The 22,381-nt window shown below is 42.0% G+C and overlaps 1 protein-coding gene and 1 pseudogene across 2 annotated transcripts in view; both read right to left on the reverse strand.

Annotated features, from left to right (window-relative positions):
• Positions 1–14,027, reverse strand: part of LOC139382584 (CMP-N-acetylneuraminate-beta-galactosamide-alpha-2,3-sialyltransferase 4-like) — a 111,631-nt gene extending 97,604 nt beyond the window's left edge. For both annotated transcript variants that reach the window (XM_071126704.1, XM_071126705.1), the window contains exon 1: positions 13,896–14,027. The gene's annotated coding sequence lies outside the window, so the exon portion shown is untranslated. The remainder of the gene's footprint in view (positions 1–13,895) is intronic.
• A 3,896-nt stretch (positions 14,028–17,923) lies between these two features.
• LOC139382612 (toll/interleukin-1 receptor domain-containing adapter protein-like) lies at positions 17,924–22,240 on the reverse strand (annotated as a pseudogene).
• Between the last annotated feature and the right edge of the window lie 141 nt (positions 22,241–22,381).

The raw sequence follows: 22,381 nt of genomic DNA on the forward strand, positions 1-22,381 counted from the left end.
GTGAAACAGGCCGGTCCAGACAACAGGCTCAAACACCACTAACCTCTTTTACCACCTACACAAGAATCATGTGAAACAGGCCGGTCCAGACAACAGGCTCAAACACCACTAACCTCTTTTACCACCTACACAAGAATCATGTGAAACAGGCCGGTCCAGACAACAGGCTCAAACACCACTAACCTCTTTTACCACCTACACAAGAATCATGTGAAACAGGCCGGTCCAGACAACAGGCTCAAACACCACTAACCTCTTTTACCACCTACACAAGAATCATGTGAAACAGGCCGGTCCAGACAACAGGCTCAAACACCACTAACCTCTTACCCCCTACACAAGAATCATGTGAAACAGGCCGGTCCAGACAACAGGCTCAAACACCACTAACCTCTTTTACCACCTACACAAGAATCATGTGAAACAGGCCGGTCCAGACAACAGGCTCAAACACCACTAACCTCTTTTACCACCTACACAAGAATCATGTGAAACAGGCCGGTCCAGACAACAGGCTCAAACACCACTAACCTCTTTTACCACCTACACAAGAATCATGTGAAACAGGCCGGTCCAGACAACAGGCTCAAACACCACCAACCTCTTTTATCACCTACACAAGAATCATGTGAAACAGGCCGGTCCAGACAACAGGCTCAAACACCACTAACCTCTTTTACCAGCAACACAAGAATCATGTGAAACAGGCGGTCCAGACAACAGGCTCAAACACCACTAACCTCTTTTACCACCTACACAAGAATCATGTGAAACAGGCCGGTCCCGACAACAGGCTCAAGCACCACTAACCTCTTTTACCAGCTACACAAGAATCATGTGAAACAGGCCGGTCCAGACAACAGGCTCAAACACCACTAACCTCTTTTACCACCTACACAAGAATCATGTGAAACAGGCCGGTCCCTCCAAAAGGCTCAAACACCACTAACCTCTTTTACCACCTACACAAGAATCATGTGAAACAGGCCGGTCCAGACAACAGGCTCAAACACCACTAACCTATTTTACCAGCTACACAAGAATCATGTGAAACAGGCCGGTCCAGACAACAGGCTCAAACACCACTAACCTCTTTTACCACCTACACAAGAATCATGTGAAACAGGCCGGTCCCGACAACAGGCTCAAGCACCACTAACCTCTTTTACCAGCTAGACAAGAATCATGTGAAACAGGTCGGTCCAGACAACAGGCTCAAACACCACTAACCTCTTTTACCACCTACACAAGAATCATGTGAAACAGGCCGGTCCAAACAACAGGCTCAAACACCACTAACCTCTTTTACCACCTACACAAGAATCATGTGAAACAGGCCGGTCCCGACAACAGGCTCAAACACCACTAACCTCTTTTACCAGCTACACAAGAATCATGTGAAACAGGCCGGTCCAGACAACAGGCTCAAACACCACTAACCTCTTTTACCACCTACACAAGAATCATGTGAAACAGGCCGGTCCAGACAACAGGCTCAAACACCACTAACCTCTTTTACCACCTACACAAGAATCATGTGAAACAGGCCGGTCCAGACAACAGGCTCAAACACCACTAACCTCTTTTACCACCTACACAAGAATCATGTGAAACAGGCCGGTCCAGACAACAGGCTCAAACACCACTAACCTCTTTTACCACCTACACAAGAATCATGTGAAACAGGCCGGTCCAGACAACAGGCTCAAACACCACTAACCTCTTTTACCACCTACACAAGAATCATGTGAAACAGGCCGGTCCAGACAACAGGCTCAAACACCACTAACCTCTTTTACCACCTACACAAGAATCATGTGAAACAGGCCGGTCCCTCCAACAGGCTCAAACACCACTAACCTCTTTTACCACCTACACAAGAATCATGTGAAACAGGCCGGTCCAGACAACAGGCTCAAACACCACTAACCTCTTTTATCAGCTACACAAGAATCATGTGAAACAGGCCGGTCCAGACAACAGGCTCAAACACCACTAACCTCTTTTACCACCTACACAAGAATCATGTGAAACAGGCCGGTCCCGACAACAGGCTCAAGCACCACTAACCTCTTTTACCAGCTACACAAGAATCATGTGAAACAGGTCGGTCCAGACAACAGGCTCAAACACCACTAACCTCTTTTACCACCTACACAAGAATCATGTGAAACAGGCCGGTCCAGACAACAGGCTCAAACACCACTAACCTCTTTTACCACCTACACAAGAATCATGTGAAACAGGCCGGTCCCGACAACAGGCTCAAACACCACTAACCTCTTTTACCAGCTACACAAGAATCATGTGAAACAGGCCGGTCCAGACAACAGGCTCAAACACCACTAACCTCTTTTACCACCTACACAAGATTCATGTGAAACAGGCCGGTCCAGAAAACAGGCTCAAACACCACTAACCTCTTTTACCACCTACACAAGAATCATGTGAAACAGGCCGGTCCAGACAACAGGCTCAAACACCACTAACCTCTTTTACCACCTACACAAGAATCATGTGAAACAGGCCGGTCCAGACAACAGGCTCAAACACCACTAACCTCTTTTACCACCTACACAAGAATCATGTGAAACAGGCCGGTCCAGACAACAGGCTCAAACACCACTAACCTCTTTTACCACCTACACAAGAATGATGTGAAACAGGCCGGTCCAGACAACAGGCTCAAACACCACTAACTTCTTTTACCACCTAGACAAGAATCATGTGAAACAGGCCGGTCCCGACAACAGGCTCAAACACCACTAACCTCTTTTACCACCTACACAAGAATCATGTGAAACAGGCCAGTCCCGACAACAGGCTCAAACACCACTAACCTCTTTTACCACCTACACAAGAATCATGTGAAACAGGCCGGTCCAGACAACAGGCTCAAACACCACTAACCTCTTTTACCACCTACACAAGAATCATGTGAAACAGGCCGGTCCAGACAACAGGCTCAAACACCACTAACCTCTTTTACCACCTACACAAGAATCATGTGAAACAGGCCGGTCCCGACAACAGGCTCAATCACCACTAACCTCTTTTACCACCTACACAAGAATCATGTGAAACAGGCCGGTCCAGACAACAGGCTCAAACACCACTAACCTCTTTTACCACCTACACAAGAATCATGTGAAACAGGCCGGTCCCGACAACAGGCTCAAACACCACTAACCTCTTTTACCACCTACACAAGAATCATGTGAAATAGGCCGGTCCCAACAACAGGCTCAAACACCACTAACCTCTTTTACCACCTACACAAGAATCATGTGAAACAGGCCAGTCCAGACAACAGGCTCAAACACCACTAACCTCTTTTACCACCTACACAAGAATCATGTGAAACAGGCCGGTCCCGACAACAGGCTCAAACACCACTAACCTCCTTTACTACCTACACAAGAAACAGTGAAACAGTAAGGAGAGAGTCTACGGATGAGACTCAAGAAAGTACAGTTGAGTGCTCAAAACAAACCTGACTCAGACGTTGCAAGAGGCTTTTGCCCGCGGCACAGCATATGGCAAAGAATCAGGAAGATATAAATATATAAAGGAAATAACAGCTGCCGTTACAACTTACATCTGCAAAGACAAGGCCCTAATTTACACAGTCGAGAAACTTGGGTTTCATGAGTTGGTGCTAACACTTGACCCAAGGTACCAAATGCAAATTGATATGTGACACATATTAACGGCAAAATAACATGCAAAACAGGCAAGCACCCTCATATATATATTTTTTTTTAGGCTTATATATATTTTGATTGCAACTAAAGCTGAAGTGTTTTCTATTTACCTTTTTAGATGTTATACATTCATATTTTATATTTTATACATAAAATAAATAATCAAATACGAGTAAGTACCTTTTTATTTGAGTATAATTAAAAATGTTATAAGAAATAGGCCTTTACATGTGGTCATTTTATTAATTGAATTTACAGAAATTGTGCAATATCGTGATATGCATCATTATCGGGATGTGAAATCACCTATATCGGGATATGATATTTTGGCCATATCGCCCAGCCCTTGTGTGAGTAGGGGGTAGGGCCTGTGAGTGTGCATAGGGAAAGTGCAAAAATAAATATAAAATACCAAGGTCAACTGCAATAGTTTTTTGTTAGCTATTTAGCAGTCTTATGGCTTGGGAATAGAAGCTGGTTACAACGCTTTACATTAAGGTATAGCCTACTTTATGAATGATTTACAAATGGTTTATAAGTAGTTGGGCTGTTTATTATTAGTTGATATATTGTTTATCAATAATAATAATAATCTTTAATAAACCGTTATAACACCTTAGTTGAAATTGTGTGATTGTCATTTTTCTGCTTGCTAATAGTCTAAGCATTACCATTAGGCCTCCTTATTGTAGTATCTTGCTAATACTAGCAAGAAGCCTACAGACCTTGATCCTTCAGCCAATATGAAAATATACTGAAGGAACATTACCATCTAATCCAAAAATGACTGGCCATCTGATTTCTCTCAATCCTGAATAAAACAAAGCCATGTGTGCATGTATTCAGCTCACACAACTCAATCCATAAAACAAAACAATGTAACATATGCAGCCATGCCAGACAACTTTAGAAAATAGCATAACAATAATGTTTTGACTGAGCTTTCACGAGGTGGAAAAAAACCGTTCAAGTATGCATTAGGTTAGGTAAGGTCTGAACAGGGTGCTTAGTATCTGAAAAGCACTAACTGAACAGCTCTTATAAGGAACAAGAAGGAACACTACTTGGCAAGAGACACCAGACTTAGCCTAATCACCGCGTGCCACATGAGCACCCTGTATGCTACATTCAGATGACAACAAACGATGGGTCACGAACACAACCAGAAGGCCTCATAGAGGAGAGTGAAGAATGAGGGAATGCAGGAACACCAAGAACAGCCTTTCCTTTAAACATTAGGCCTAACATAATGGAGGACGCTTGGAGAGTGATGCCATCATGTTCCTGAGTTAGGCTAACAACAGATGACTCTCTGACTCAGAAGATAAAGTTTCAGCAGGATTGCATATTTATTGTCCAGTTCCCTGGGCTCGGTGGTGTGGCATTTTGTCACTGTTTAAACTTCGCATCACATTAAAAAAGACAAACCCATGTAGTCTACTGTACAGAGCAAGCCTGCATCCCTAGGATAAGTATCAGTCTAGTCTGACTGTCAGTGATTGGGTGCAGAGATGTTACGGAGTCAGGCGCAGGACACAGGTTTTGAGCAACACAACTGAGTTTACTCAAAAAGTTTCAAGCAATATACCAAATAGAAAAATACATACACACTAGCACAATCAACAACCACTAAAGACACCAACAATCACGGACAGAACAGAAATGTATGCCAGAGGGTTAAATAAGGAACATGATATTGGAGTTGAAACCAAGTGTGTGTAATACAGACAAAACAAAAATGAAACATGGGATCGGTGGTGACTAGAAAGCCGGTGACGTCAACCACCGAACACCACCCGAACAAGGAGAAGGGCCGACTTCGGCGGAAGTCGTGACACTGACACTGGTGATGAACAGTACAGTGCTTACTTTTCATGTGTTATTACAATATTATAACAAACCTTCCATTTGTAAAGTAAATATAGTCTGCACAAACATGATGCACCGATGTTGTGACAAACCACATGGGTTAATCATTTCCCACATCTGTTTGTTGTAGTGATGCACCGATATGATATCGGTGTCGTCTGGGCCGTAATTGTAGATAAGAATTTGTTCTTAACTGACTTGCCTAGTTAAATAAAGGTTACACACACGCACAACAAAAAAGTTATTTTGTTAGCATTTACATATGTCCCCATAACCAGTAAAACATAATCAAAACCTATTTCTTTCACTTACTTGCTGTGCTGTTTCACTGTTCATTTGTTCAGCCGTTTCAAACCTAACCAGGATTTCTATGGAACACCGTTTGGGTCTTTGCGTGTCAAAAAACACTATTTGTAGTTTCAAATAAGCTTGTCTCATTCGTATTATTCGTAGCCGTCTATTTACCGCCACAAAACGAAGCTGGCACTAAGACCAGTCTCAACCAACTCTATAAGGCCATAAGCAAAAAAGAAAATGCTCACCCAGAAGCGACGCTCCTAGTGTCTGGAGTTTTTAATGCAGGCAAACTTAAATCAATTTTACCACATTTTTACCAGCATGTCACACAACCAGGGGGGGATCCTAGACCACCTTTACTCCACATACAGAGTTGCATACAAAGCTCTCCCCCACCCTCCATTTGGCAAATCTGACCACAATTCTATCCTCCTGATTCCTGCTTACAAGACAAAAACTAAAGCAGGAAGTACCAGTGACTCGCTCAATACGGAAGTGGTCACATGAGGCGGATGTTACACTTTATCCCCACAGCGACTGTACGTACATATCCCAACCAGAGGCCATGGATTAAAGGCAACATCCGCATCGAGCTAAAGGCTAGAGCTGCCGCTTCAAGGAACGGGAGACTAATCTGGCCGCTTATAAGAAATCCAGCTATGCCCTCAGACGAACCATCAAACAAGTAAAGTATCAATACAGGATTAAGATTGAATCCTGCTCCCCCGGCTCTGACGCTTGTCGGATATGGCAGGGCTTGAAAACTATTACGGACTACAAAGGGACACCCAGACGCGAGCCTACCAGAAAAGCTAAATGCCTTTTATGCTCGCTCGGAGGCAAGCAACACTAAAGCATGCTGTTCTGGATGACTGTGTGAAGACGCTCTCTGTAGCTGATATTAACAAAACCTTTAAACAGGTCAACATTCATAAAGCCGCTGGGCCAGACGGACTGCCAGGACGTGTACTCAAAGCATGAGCGGACCAACTGTCAAGTGTCTTCACTGACATTTTCAACCTCTCCTTGACTGAGTCTGTAATACCTACATGTTACAAGCAAACCACCATAGTCCTTGTGCCCAAGGAAGCAAAGGCAACCTGCCTAAACTATTACCGCCCTGTGGCACGTACATCGGTAGCCATGAAGTGCTTTGAAAGGCTGGTCATTACTCACATAAACAGGATCCTCCCGGACACCCTAGACCCACTCCAATTCAAATACCGCCCCAACAGATCCACAGATGACGCAATCTCAATCGCACTCCACACCGCCCTTACACCTGGACAAAAGGAACACCTATGTGAGAATGCTGTTCATCAACTACAGCTCAGCGTTCAACACCATAATGCCCACAAAGCTCATCACGAAGCTAAGGACTCTGGGACTAAACACCTCCCTCCCAAACATTACCAAAAAACTTATCCAAACAAGTCAAACAGCGTTTATAATCAAACCTCAGGTACACTAATACATAAATAAATGATACAATTTAAGACGGAGAATAGAATGTTCATTACCAGAGATAAAAAAAACACGTGCTTTCATCCACGCGCATGGAAACACTACAGCCAAAATGGGATCCACTTAGAAAAACTACAACTTCTAACTCATTTTTCCAAAAACGAGGCTGAAATTCTTTCTAAAGACTGCAGTTCCTAGGGCTTCCACTAGATGTCACCAATCTGGGAGGACTTCGCCACATAATAAACATGAAAGCCATTGGAAACAGTGGTAGGCGGAATCTTTTTTGGGGGGGGGGTGGTTTGTCCTCTGGGGTTTCGTCTGCCATATCAGTTCTGTAATACTCAAAGACATTATTTTAACAGTTTTTAAAACGGTAGAGTGTATTCTATCCAAATCTACCAATTATACGCATATCCTAGTTTCTGGGCCTGAGTAACAGGCAGTTTACTTTGGGCACGCTTTTCATCCGGACACGAAAATACTGCCCCTACCCAAGAGAGGTTAACACTGGGGCCCCTCATGGGTGTGTACTTAGTCCCTCCTGTATTCCCTGTTCACCCACGACTGCGTGGCCAAACACGACTCCAACACCATCTTTAAGTTTGCTGATGACACAACAGTGGTAGGCCTGATCACCGACAACAATGAGACAGCCTATAGGGTGGAGGTCAGAGAACTGGCAGTGTGGTGCCAGGACAACAACCTCTCCCTCAATGTGAGCAAGACAAAGGAGCTGATTATGGACTACAGGAAAAGGCGGGCCAAACAGGCCCCCATTCTCATCGATGGGGCTGCAGTGGAGCAGGTTGAGAGCTTCAAGTTCCTTGATGTCCACATCACCAACGAACTGTCATGGTCCAAACACACCAAGACAGTCGTGAAGAAGGCACAACAACACCTTTTCCCCCTCAGGAGACTGAAAAGTTTTGGCATGGGCCCCTAGATTCTCAAAAGGGTCTACAGCTGCACCATCGATAGCATCCTGACCGGTTGCATCGCTGCCTGGTATGGAAACTGCTCGGACTCTGACCGCAAGGCACTACAGAGGGTAGTGCGAACGGCCCAGTACATCACTGGGGCCAAGCTCCCTGCCATCCAGGACCTCTATACCAGGTGGTGTCAGAGGAAGGCCCTAAGAATTGTCAAAGACTCCAGCCACCCTAGTCATTGACTGTTCTCTCTGCTACCGCACCACAAGCGATACAGGAGCGCCAAGTCTAAGTCTAAGAGGCTTCCAAAAATCGTCTTCCCCCAAGCCATAAGACTCCTGAACACCTAATCAAATGGCTACCCAGACTATTTGCATTGCCCCACCTCCCTCCCCCTCTTTTCTATTTTACACCGCTGTTACTCTCTGTTGTCATCTATGCATAGTCACTTTAATAACTCTACCCACATGTACATATTACCTCAACTAACCAGTGCCCCCCGCTCATAAGTAAGCATTTCACTGTAAGGTTCAGCGAATAGGCTGTTAGGAAGGATGAAAAAATGGTAGTGTTCTGGTAATAACCACATTGACAAACAGGACGGTTTTCATCTGTGAGGAAAGATTATATGATCTTCATAAAATGTGTATTATCTATTTATTACTTCCATTGAACCTGTGATACTGTATGTGTGAAATGCAGGGGGAACACATCTTGTTAAACCATTAATCAATGTGGACAGGATACAAAGTTATACAAACATGTTTCCCCTACAAAATGTATTTTAATTATGTGATCTCTGCTATGGATTAAAGCAGATTAACAGGCATTTGAAATTAAGCTCTCTGTAAAAGGCCCTCCTCCAAAGGTCCCTTTTGTATTTTTTTGGGGGGCCAAGACAACTTTGTGTCACGAATTAAAATCGAGATTAATCTCTGAAAGGCACAGCTGCTCTAAGAAGCTTTTGTTGCTTCATAACATTTCCAGGATCAAGTATCGCCAATGAGAGGGAGATATGAATATCCACCTTCTACAGAAGCCACCATTTCCCTGCTAATTTAATCTTATCTATATGATAAGGTCTAAGTCAATACTAGGGAAATGTGCAATAGCAATAACTTTGTAAACCACAGTGAGGGGTTGCACACAGTAGATATGACCTAATTACTATTATCTTAGTCAGGAATGCTTATAGGCTGTAGTATGAACATTTGTTTGATTTAAAATGGAAAATAATATTCTGAGATGCAATACAATGAGATTACATTTGGATGGTTTGGGATATGCGTTTCTTCCAAGAGAGGTGTTTGGTTTGATTGCTCGGCATCTGACCATAAGGCGCTACAGAGGGTAGTGCGAACGGCCCAGTACATCACTGGGGCCAAGATTCCTGCCATTCAGGACCTATATAATAGGTGGTGTCAGAGGAAAGCCCATAAAATTGTCAGAGACTCCAGTCACCCAAGTTATAGAATGTTTTCTCTGCTACCGCACAGAGCGGTACCGGAGCGCCAAGTCTAGGACCAAAAGGCTCCTCAACAGCTTCTACCCCCAAGCCATTAGACTGCTGAACAATTCATAAAAATCACCACCGAACAATTTACATTGACACCCCCCCTCTTGTACACTGCTGCTACTCGCTGTTTGTTTGTTACCTATGCATAGTCACTTTGCGCCCATCTACATGTACGGATTACCTCAACTAGCCTTTACCCCTGCACACTGACTCAGGAACCGGTGCCCCCTGTAAATAGCCTCGTTATTGTTATTGTGTTACGTTTTATTTTAGCCTACTTTGTAAATATTTTCTTCTTCTTGAACTGAACTGTTGGTTAAGGGCTTGTAAGGGCATTTCACGGTAAAGTCTACACTTGTTGTATTCGGCACATGTGACAAATAAAGTTTGATTGACCAATCAGGACCTGAATATGACTGCACGTCACATAACAATTTAATGTGTTCATACATTTTTTACGTAGTTATTACACATTGATTACACTATCACTTGTATTTCATATGTCACAACGATGGTTGCTGGTCAGAAACAGAAAAGAGCTAGCTATCTCATGTATGCAAACAATGTTTTTCCCCAAAAATATAGCAAAAACAACATAATCTGTTTCAGTAGCTATAGTTATATAGCTAAGTGTCATCTAAAATAACCCTAATTTATAAGATATTCTTATTTGTTCTTATTTGATTAATGCTAGTCGGACCCATCAAGGGGAGCTAGCCTCAATAAGGATTAGCCACAATAGTGGACTTTGCGGTTAGCCTTCAAAATAAAAGTATGGCATAATTCTACTATTTGTATTAATTTGCATCACTGTCAATGACATATTTTTATTTTGAAGGAAAACTGCAAATTCCACTATTGTGCCTAATCCTTATTGTGGCTAGCTTCACAACACAAAACCCGGTCCGGTCAAGCCTCACAAGCCAGCTGAGGCTAGCTGGCTGCTTATAACTTTCGCTTTGGACAACAGGGTTAAGTAGCTGGCAGGCTATTTATTTTCATGAACTGAAGTTCAATTTCAATAGGCGAACAACAAAGTGGCAACCTAGCTAATATTTAAAGATTCCTAAATCATGGCTAAGAATAATGAAAATGACTGCAGTCTCTACTGGACATTGTTTTCAGGCTGGATGTATTGGTGCTAGCTAGGTACCAAGCTAAGGCTAGTTTCCCCAGAAGTTGCAGTCGAACAAATTATGCTTTATTACCAACGTGGTAAGGTAAACACATAGTTCGTGGCCGGTGTTTGCAGACTTTGTTGTACAGCTTTGACAGTGCTACTGTATATTTTTTGACACACAAAGACCCAAACGGCGTTCCATAGTATGTATGTCGTGAAGCTAATAGCACTGACACTATTACTGTGTACCTCCAGTAGGGCAACATCTGAAATATAGCGCACTTGGTAGTGTGTACGACCTGTTGGCGAAAGCCAATATCACCCACGACAGAGAATGGTTGATTATCAAGGGCAATGAATTCCATTATTTTGGCTTTAATGGATTTCGCCTTTGAGTTGTTTCGCTGAAATGTTCTTACTTTTTCAAATGACTACTCCACTTGTTGACTGCTCGATCCACACAGCAGACATTGTGGGCTAGGTTAGGAATGCTGCGTTGCACGTGTAGCACAACATTTTACGTGGCGTCATTACATAATTTTCCATGCGTTATAAATGGATGCACGGTAGCCTCTAGGGGGCTGTATTTTCACGTCCGGATGAAAAGCGTGCCCAAAGTAAACTGCCTGCTACTCAGGTCCAGAAGCTAGGATATGCATATTATTAGTATATCTGGATAGAAAACACTCTGAAGTTTCTAACACTGTTTGAATAATGTCTGTGAGTATAACAGAACTTATTTGGCAGACGAAACTCCGAGGACAAACCATTCAGGAAATGATTTTGTTTGAGGTGACAGTGTTTTCAATAGGTTTTCTATGTGGATCTAGATTTCTAAGGCACTTGCTTGCAGTTCCTATCGCTTCCACTGGATGTCAACAGTCTTTAGAAATTGGTTGATGTTTTTCCTTTGTGTAATGAAGAAGTAGCCATTTCCTATCTGGGTGGATAGTCATGTGTTCTGTTGTGGTTGGGGTGCGCGACCTGAAAGCTAACTCCACTTTGTTTTTATCCGCTATTGAACGCAGTTTATCCCGTCTAAAATCCCGTCTAGAATTTTATTGATTGCTTACGTTAAAAAAATACCTAAAGTTGGATTAGGAAAGTTGTTTGAAATGTTTGGACCAAGATTACAGGTAATTTATTAGATAATGTGTAGTCATGTCAGGCGAGTTGGAACTGGTGTTTTTCTGAATCAAACGCACCAAATAAATGGACATTTGAGATATAACGATGGAATTTATCGAACAAAAGAACCATTTGTAATGTTTATGGGACATTTTGGAGTGCCAACAGAAGAAGCTCTTCAAAGGTAAGGCATGAATTATATTGTTATTTCTAAGTTTTGTGTCGCGCCTGGCGGGATGAAATATGATTGTCTGTGTTAGTATGATGGGGTTCTGTCCTCAGATAATAGCATGATTTGCTTTCGCAGTAAAGCCTTTTTGAAATCTGACACGGTGGCTGGATTAACAAGAAGTAAAGCTTTAAATTTGTGTATTGCACTTGTGATTGTATGAAAGTTAAATATTTCTAATTATTTAATTTGAATTTGGCGCTCTGCCATTTCCCCGGATGTTATCAAATCGATCCCGTTAACGGGATTTGATCCCTAAGAAGTTTTAACATCGGCGTTAAACTAGACATCGGGCCGATACCGATGTTGGCATTTTTAGCTAATATTGACCAATTCCGATATGTTCACCGATATATCGTGCACCCCTAGTTTGTTGGTTCTAAAATGTTATTGATACCTATAAATAGTTCAAAACTTGACTATCTTATCATGGCTGTAGATTGAGGAAACTATAGATAATGAGAAAGGCCTATGCCTATGAGATATCACATTAATCAATGTTTCCACTGTTGCCAAGAAACCATTGTGATTGCCAGTCTATTGAGACAATTGGCATCGGTACAGTATTGTATTCCGTTCTTTGATAACACCACACCTTTACCAGTCTACCAGCCATCCTACACCAGATTAGTAGTATGGTGAATGAAGTGGGCATGGATCAGTGGTGTGGCCAAAAATTCATTGGTGGGTGGGCTTGTATAAATTTGGGTAGGCCCCCCCAAAAAATACATATATTTTTTGTTTGTGAACGCAACTAACTTCCTGCAATTCTACACATTTTGCCATGTGGCTGAGAGAAAAATTGCTAATTAAAGCTAAAATATAGGTGTGTTGACTGTGATAAAGACAGTGGATTATGAGCTGTCTTGTTTGCTAAATGAACAAATGAAATAGGCCGTGGTATGGTGCATATAGCCACAGAAGCACAGTGACATACTGTATGCCTCAATGCGGTCATATTCGTGGCTTATTGGGGGTGTGACTTTTAGTTTGTTATTTTTGGCCACCCATCCTGTGAGAGTGAATGTCATTCCAGTTAATCTGTTACATTTAACACACTGCTTAGGGAGATTATAGGAAGTTGAAGTTGAAAGGATAACATCTTCCACCTCACCTGACCGCATTTTCAATGTTCCACAACCATAGTTCTACAACCATTCTGCAAACTTTCCTAGAACAATTGTGAACCCATCAAACAGCCTTGTTGCACTTGTTTTTCACTTTTAATTTTTGGAAAGTATTTCCAACAAAATAATTTTTCATAATTTATTCTAAAAGATTACCTAGTTGTGCGTGCCTGTTTCTGCCTCAATTGATGTGATTTAACTTGCCAACCAACCAACAGCATCAAATTGACAAATGTATTATTAGCTACAAAGTATCAATCCTGTGCTAAACAAATCCATTCGCAAACAGATGTCAAAGTAAATGAATGTTTTCATAAATGTATACAATGAGAACTTTTAAAGAAATTATACATTTTAAAATAAACAGATGTATTTTAGTTGCCTCTATACGATTGCTGGGCATGGAACCGCTATTTTCTGAATGATTAAAATTAGCAGCTAGCCCAGTATTTGGCAGCTGTGGTTGCGAGAAAAAAAAAACTTGAAAAAGCTAATGTAAATTCACTTACCAGCAATGTAGTTAACACATTTGGCAATCCGAAGCACAAACAGAATATCATAGGCAAGTAAACTAACGTTAGTAACGTTAAACGCTGTCTTTGAGATGCAAGAAATAGGCGTTGTTATGCACTGAGTGGGAGGCGCCGTGGTATCCCTTTCATTGATTAGTCAGTCCTACACGACTTGAAAACATATGGCCACATACCACATTTGAGAAGTAAATACATTTTCCATAGCAAAATAATAATTGGTTGGCAATAATCTACCTGGCTGCCATCTCCGCAGGCAGATTGCACGGTCCATTGGAACGTAAATCAGTACAACGCGTACCCTTTTTCAAAATATGTATTTTGGACGCATGCGCAGCCTATGCAGTTCTTGAGCTATTGACCATCAGAAAAGAATCCATCAATTGATTGATTGAATGCTGATATGCATGCTATTTGTATTTAAATAAGTTCTGAAGTTAGGTAAAACTAAATGTGCTTTTTCTGTGAACTACAAACAGTTTCACACATTCTCAAGTCATCATATTTTATAATAGCCTATTTATTCATATTTATTCAACAACAAAAAATATATTTTAGTGTGAAGAGAAAATCGCTGTTGCAAATACTATTACTGGTAAAACCCACAGTTGACAGAATAAGATTTGTTTTGACTGGACATTGAACTTTGTATTGCTGACAGACTATAAACGTTGAAAGCCAATAATAAAATGGTGAGCAAATGTTTTCTTATTCTTTGCCACGGGTAGTTCCAGGGCACAGTAAAAAACAGACAGGACTTCCGGTCTCTGTTTGGTTGTAACTGCGTGGGAGAAGTCCATTTGAAGTGCCAGTAATCTACATCTTGCAGTCTCATCTGTATGTGTCTTTGGGTGCTTGGCTGTGAATCATCCCTTGAAAAGGGAAGAATGTCATTCTGGACAGTTCTTTTCTTGGGATTTATGGGGCTGAAAGTATAACGTGTCTCAGAGTAAGAGTGCTGATTTAGGAACAGTTTAGCCTTTTAGACCACAATGAACAAGATTGAATGGACAGGGGCGACCTAATCCTAGAACAGCACTCCTAGTCTGAGATGCTTGATACAAACAGCCCCATGCCCCAGGTTTCAAAGTATCAGAAAGTAGTGGATCATCCTATAACTCATCATTCACCCACACAACTAAAGTCTCCTCCATCAGAGTTCAACTGTTTGCTTTGCCTGTGTGGAGGGAGAGAGCCTGAGTCCAGCACAGTCATTGCAGTTTGAAAAGTTGCTGCTCCACCCCGTTTGACCACCATTTAAATCACAGCTCTGAGTGCTTTTCTATGCTGTTGGTGGTCCCGAACAAACCAGCTAGCCATCGTCTGGCCCTAGCTGCTGTGGTTTCTCTGCTTGGTGTGGCGTGCTTTAAGTTGTCGACACACATTTTGCATCTTATTTGAGGGGTTTTCCTGCACTTTTTCATGTCCAACTCTTCTCCCATCCTTGATCAGGTTTTACTGCTGCACCCTAAATCAAACCAAACACCTCTCTTGGAAGAAGCGCATATCCCAAACCATCCAAATGTAATCTCATTGTATTGCATCTCAGAATATTATTTTCCATTTTAAATCAAACAAATGTTCATACTGCAGCCTATAAGCATTCCTGACTAAGATAATAGTAATTAGGTCATATCTACTGTGTGCAAACCCTCACTATGGTTTACAAAGTTATTGCTATTGCACATTTCCCTAGTATTGACTTAGACCTTATCATATAGATAAGATTAAATTAGCAGGGAAATGGTGGCTTCTGTAGAAGGTGGATATTCATATCTCCCTCTCATTGGCAATACTTGATCCTGGAAATGTTATGAAGCAACAAAAGCTTCTTAGAGCAGCTGTGCCTTTCAGAGATTAATCTCGATTTTCATTCGTGACACAAAGTTGTCTTGGCCCCCAAAAAAACACAAAAGGGACCTTTGGAGGAGGGCCTTTTACAGAGAGCTTAATTTCAAATGCCTGTTAATCTGCTTTAATCCATAGCAGAGATCACATAATTAAAATACATTTAGTAGGGGAAACATGTTTGTATGTTTGTATAACTTTGTATCCTGTCCACATTGATTATAGGTTTAACAAGATGTGTTCCCCCTGCATTTCACACATACAGTATCACAGGTTCAATGGAAGTAATAAATAGATAATACACATTTTATGAAGATCATATAATCTTTCCTCACAGATGAAAACCGTCATGTTTGTCAATGTGGTTATTACCAGAACACTACCATTTTTTCATCCTTCCTAACAGCCTATTCGCTGAACCTTACAGTGAAATGCTTACTTATGAGCGGGGGGCACTGGTTAGTTGAGGTAATATGTACATGTGGGTAGAGTTATTAAAGTGACTATGCATAGATGACAACAGAGAGTAACAGCGGTGTAAAAGAGGAAAGAGGGGGAGGGAGGTGGGGCAATGCAAATAGTCTGGGTAGCCATTTGATTAGGTGTTCAGGAGTCTTATGGCTTGGGGGAAGACGATTTTTGGAAGCCTCTTAGACTTAGACTTGGCGCTCCGGTATCGCTTGTGGTGCGGTAGCAGAGAGAACAGTCAATGACTAGGGTGGCTGGAGTCTTTGAAAATTCTTAGGGCCTTCCTCTGACACCACCTGGTATAGAGGTCCTGGATGGCAGGGAGCTTGGCCCCAGTGATGTACTGGGCCGTTCGCACTACCCTCTGTAGTGCCTTGCGGTCAGAGTCCGAGCAGTTTCCATACCAGGCAGTGATGGTGCAGCTGTAGAACCTTTTGAGGATCTGAGGACCCATGCCAAATCTTTTCAGTCTCCTGAGGGGGAATAGGTTTTGTCCGCCCTCTTCACGACTGCCTGGGTGAGCTTGGACCATGTTAGTTTGTTGGTGATGTGGACACCAAGGAACTTGAAGCTCTCAACCTGCTCCACTGCAGCCTCGTTGATGAGAATGGGGGCGTGCTTGGTCCTTTTTTTTCCTGTAGTCCACAATCATCTCCTTTTTCTCCTTTGTCTTATTCAAAAGTAATTTGAAATATCCACCTCCAAGATAAGCTTAGCTAAACCCACTTAAATTCTAAATGAATCTGCCTCAGAACCCTAATTACAACACTGCAGGGAAGTCAACGAAAACCCTGGCAAATAATTTTCTCTGGCCAAGGAAAATGATGATGGTACTTGGGAATAGAAATGAATATGTAATGCTATAATACAAATTGATCAAGTATGATGCTTCATGTTATGTGTTGTGTCTGCTGATGTGTTGTGTAGTTGGTATTGTGACATTTCAGTCTGCTGATTCTTCTTCTGCAAAAACTAAGACTATCTCTTATAAACATTCCTTAATTGTAAAACATTTTCCAGTGACGAAATGTGGCAGACGTATACCACCTAGTGGTAGATACTGAGAACAAGTGTTGTTATTTCCTTTCCAGTTCAGTTTGGAATTTAAATGTTTGACTTAACCTTTATTTAACTAGGCAAGTCAGTTAAGAACAAATTCTTATTTACAATGACGCCATTAAAGGGTAACTGCAACCATTTTAACATGTAGCCTTATTTTCACTCTTTCTGTCATTGTAGTTGATCCCCCCCAAACTGTTTTTTTTTTATATATATTTTGTTTTGTTAGAGAGAAAATGTGTTATCACATTTCCTGAGTCATCACTTGCCATTGACTACAAAGCATTATGACAATGTATCTAAAGCATGTTATAAAACACTCCAAACCAACTTATAGTACATCACAATCTCCTTCTGGATGTCCACTCAATTTAGGATTTTTCCCCCACTGTTCCATAAATCCATGTTTGAATAGGCCTCTATATTATGGACAAGGTATGTGTAAGAAAACCATTATCAAAACAGTTTTTTTCATTCACATTCACTACAAAAAAGAATGTATGAATACTCTCATGTGCATGTTTTGTTAATCATCTATAAAATGACAATTTTTGGGGATTCACAGACTTCACCCTCCCTACACCTCTGATGAATACAACAGGAAACTTGTTCGATCACCATGCACTGCAAAATCATTCTAGCTATGGATACAGAGAAAATCAACACATTAACATCAACACATTAGCATGTGGAGACGAGCTGCTCTGTGGAGACTCTCTTTTAGGTTTCACTAAGCGTCGACGGAACCAACCGGAAACAAGATAATTAAACATGGGTCCTTTCCAGTGGTGTAAAGTGCTTAAATAAAAATACTTTCAAGTAGTTATTTGAGTATCTGTACTTTACTTTACTATTTATATTTTTTGACAATTTTTACTTCACTACATTCCTGAATAAATTAATGTCGTTTTTATTACATACTGTACATTTTCCCTGACACCCAAAAGTACTGAATATTTTTGCAAGGCACTGTATCAGAGCAACATCAATGGTACCAAGGGATGTTCTGTTCTACTATCTTGCATCACTCTCCCATGTTGGTTTACATATTATTCCACTGAAAACCCAGTCCAAGTAGGTTTCTGTTGCACATAACACTGACTTCTGAGCACTGTGTGAATTAGTGTACATTGAGATTGCACATCTGCACACAACAACATGGATTAGATGTATTAATATTTACATATGTTGATAAGAAACCTGATACAAAAAATAAGTTACTTGTGGTAATGTCAGGTCAGTCAACCATTGCAGTCCCACTGGGCAACAGACGTCAATTCAACATCTATTATAAGTTGGTTCAAAATAATTTAATTGAAATTATGTGGAAACAACATTGATTCAACCAGTGTCTGCCCAGTGGGGTGTTTTTCATAATGGGATTTCCCTAAGTCAGTCAGCAACCCTCTTTATTCTAGCTATCTTGTGATTTACAATAGTCCTGTGAAATGCAGCAGCTGTCCTCTCAGTCTCTTGAAGTGAAAGCAGAGGCTCAGAATGATGATAGTTTGATGACAGTTTTGTCCTTGGAGAACAGGATGCCCCTTCCAATCTGTTGCTAGTACTATCCATGTTGTAATCAACTTTATCAGGATCTTTTTCAACCATGTCCTCCAAGTCTACAAAGGAAAGTACAAAGAGGCCATTCAGCCATAGATTTTAACATGTCTTTAGCTGTTGTTGACAGGTAAATCTTTGTCAACAACCACACAGACTCATAATAGCTAAGAATTGTAAAGGAAGTGTCTACCAGACTTTTACTACTCACACTTCAGCTCTATCTTGTACACCTGTGTGTAGCCTCGCTCTGGGTTCTTGCTCAGGTCCTTGTAGTAGTAAAAGCGTAGCTCCTTTGGGTACTGAGAGTAAGGCAGGGTGAGGACCAGGGGAATGATCCGGTTGGACATAGGCCCCTCAGACAGTGCCTGGTGCATCATGTACTGGCACCAGTCATCCAGCAGGAAGTTGGGGGTGATGAGAAGGGCCCAGCAATGGCTGCTCTGCACAGCCTGGCATAGTTCAGTGGGGATGGCACCCCCCACGATGGCATCACGCTGCCGACAGGAAACAGCGCAGGCCACATGGCGGGTTCTCCAGGTAAGAATCCAGACGGATGGCTTCTTCGATGTCCATAGGACTATGGTACAGACACACGTCGTAGGTCTGGCTCCAACAAATCCTGGAGCTCAGAAAAGGTGGTGGTGGGTAAGGAGTGGAGGTGGGAGCCAATGATAAAACACCATCGACAGAAGGGGATGGGGTCCTGACCGGTACATGTGGAGACAAGCTGCTCTGTGGAGACTCTCTTTTAGGTTTCACTAAGCATACTGTACATTTCCCTGACACCCAAAAGTACTGGTTACATTTTGAATGCTTAGCAGGACAGGAACATGGTCCAATTCACACTTATCAACAGAATATGCCTGCTCATCCCTACTGCCTTTGATCTGGTCGATACACATGCTTCGTTTGGAAATGATGTCTGAATGTGCACCTGGCTATTCGTAAATCAATTTAAAAAAACAAGAAAATGGTGCCATCTGGTTTGAGGAATTTGAAATGATTTACACTTTTACCTCTGATACTTAAATACATTTTAGCAATTACATTTACTTTTTTTAGCAATTACATGTACTTTTTTTAAATAATTACATTTACTTCTTATACTTAAGTATATTTAAAACCTTTCAGACCTTTCAGAACTTTCAGACTTTTACTCAAGTAGTATTTTACTATGAAGATATATTTACTCAAGTCAAATGTTATTTGTCACATGTGGAGGGGTGATGCAAAACAGCTCCAGGCATTCCATGCTGTTCTTAAATATTGTTCTGAGCACCTGAGATTTACTATGCAATCTGACACACGTCAAATCAGTTTCCTTGATCTTCAGATTCTGTGTGAGGATAATGTTCTATACACGGATCTTTACAGGAAACCTACTGATAGTAACAGTTTGTTGAGGGCTGATAGCTGTCACCCGCTTACCTTGAAAAACAGTTTGCCCTACAGCCAACTCTGTCGAATCAAAAGAATTTGCAAAGATCAATCAGATTTCATCAGAAATATGGCTGAGATGCAAAGAAAATTCAAGAAGAGTGGGTACAAAAATGGTCAGATTAATACTGCCATTGAGAAAATCTAAAACAAATCGAGACATGGTCTCTATCAAGGACAGTCTCCCAAAAATAAGAATTATTGCGTTCTTATTACCCGCTATTCAAAGTGCACTGAACAAATTATGGGAATCTTTCAAACATTTTCACATTCTAAGAACCGATGACAGTATCGGTAATGTGTTTTCGGACCCTCCCTTGGTTGTATTCCCAAGGGGCAGAAATATCAGAGATAAATTGGTCAACTCTGATTTTCCACCCCAAAAACCCCAGCACAACGTATATTTGCACCTCTGCCGGATGGAAACTACAAGTGTAATGGCTGCGCTCAATGCAATGGCACTTACAAATGTAGATCCTTCAAACAGCCCCAAACAGGGAAACAGAACCCAATCACAGGTGTTATGTGCTCCACTAAGACAGTTATTTATCTTATAACTTGTCCTTGTGGTAAAAATGTGGGTAAAACGAAGCACGAATTAAAAGTACTGTAATGAAACAGGCAGGGAGCAGGTCTCGAACACTCGACCTTCGAGCCCGAGCGCTATCGACTGTGCAGCAAAAGCATGCTCGTGCAGCAGAGTCGATTTCCGAGCTTATAAACCCAGGGTCGTTACAGTACAAATATTCTAAGATCACTTTGGCACCGCCCTAAAAACCCGATTCAAATTCAACACAAACCTTCAAATAGGTATGTAAAGACACATTATATAAACTTATTTACATTTTAGAGGCGATAAGGTGATAAGTTGGACAGATCGAGTGAAAAAAAAGTTATTTTCCCACACAACATCTCTCCTTCTCACTATCACGCATTAGTGTCACTTCCCCACCCGCCATCTTTAAAAAGACCCGACGGGGCTCATTGCCTGCTTGAATTATGCAGAAACAGGCAGCGTTTAGGTCATGTAATTGATTCTGTTGGAAAGGGGAGAAATTGTGCTTTACAATGGTATTGACATTACAGTTGATCTGGAAGTATTACGTTTTGGGGCGCTAAAATAAGGGCAATTGTATGGACCAAGGCGATGTGCGAGTTTACGTTAGACCTTACGGTGAAATGCTTACTTACAACAATGCAGTTCAAGAAATAGAGTTAAGAAAATATTTAATAAATAAACTAAAGTACAAAATTAAATCAAAAAGTAACAAGAACATTATATAACAATAACTAGGCTATATACAGGGGGGTACAGACCGGTACCGAGTCAAGGTGCGATCGAGGTCATTTGTAAAGTGACTGGGCATAGATAATAAACAGCGAGTAGCAGCAGTGTAAAAACAAAACCAGGGTCAGTGAATGTAAATAGCCTGAGTGGCCATTTTATTAATTGTTCAGCAATCTTATGGCTTGGGGGTAGAAGCTGTTAAGAATCCTTCTGGGCCTAGACTTGGCGCTCCAGTAGCGCTTGCTGTGCGGTAGCAGAGAGAACAGTCTGACTTGGGTGACGGGAGTCTTTGTCACAGCTGGCTGAAGGACTGGACCAAGGTGCAGCATGGTAAGCGTACATTTTTGCCAGCTTCCACCCGGCAAATGCGGGACGCTGGCACCGAGCACACCGGCCTGTGAATGCTACGCCTCGACACCGTGAGCATCACCCCATAGCACGGGGCCTGACCAGTCCCATGCTCTCCACGGTAAGCACGGGAGTTGGCTCAGGTCTGCTTCCTGACTCTGCCACACTCCCCGTGTGCCTCCTCCCATTTTTGGGGCGGGCTGCCTCTCGGGCTTCCTTGCCAGCCGTGTTCCCACATACCGCTGGTTCCCTTCTCCGGCTGCCTCTGCTCTCCTAGCTGCCTCCACCTGTTCCCATGGACGGCGATCCCTCCCATGTGTAGACTCCCTTGCCGTCCAGAACATCCTCCCATGTCCAGGAGTCCACCTTACCATGCTGCTTGGTCCGTTGGTGGTGGGAAGTTATGTCACGGCTGGCTGAAGGACTGGACCAAGGTGCAGCATGGTAAGCGTACATT

Source organism: Oncorhynchus clarkii, chromosome 24, assembly GCF_045791955.1.
Source record: "Oncorhynchus clarkii lewisi isolate Uvic-CL-2024 chromosome 24, UVic_Ocla_1.0, whole genome shotgun sequence".
NCBI classification, from domain to species: Eukaryota; Metazoa; Chordata; class Actinopteri; order Salmoniformes; family Salmonidae; genus Oncorhynchus; species Oncorhynchus clarkii.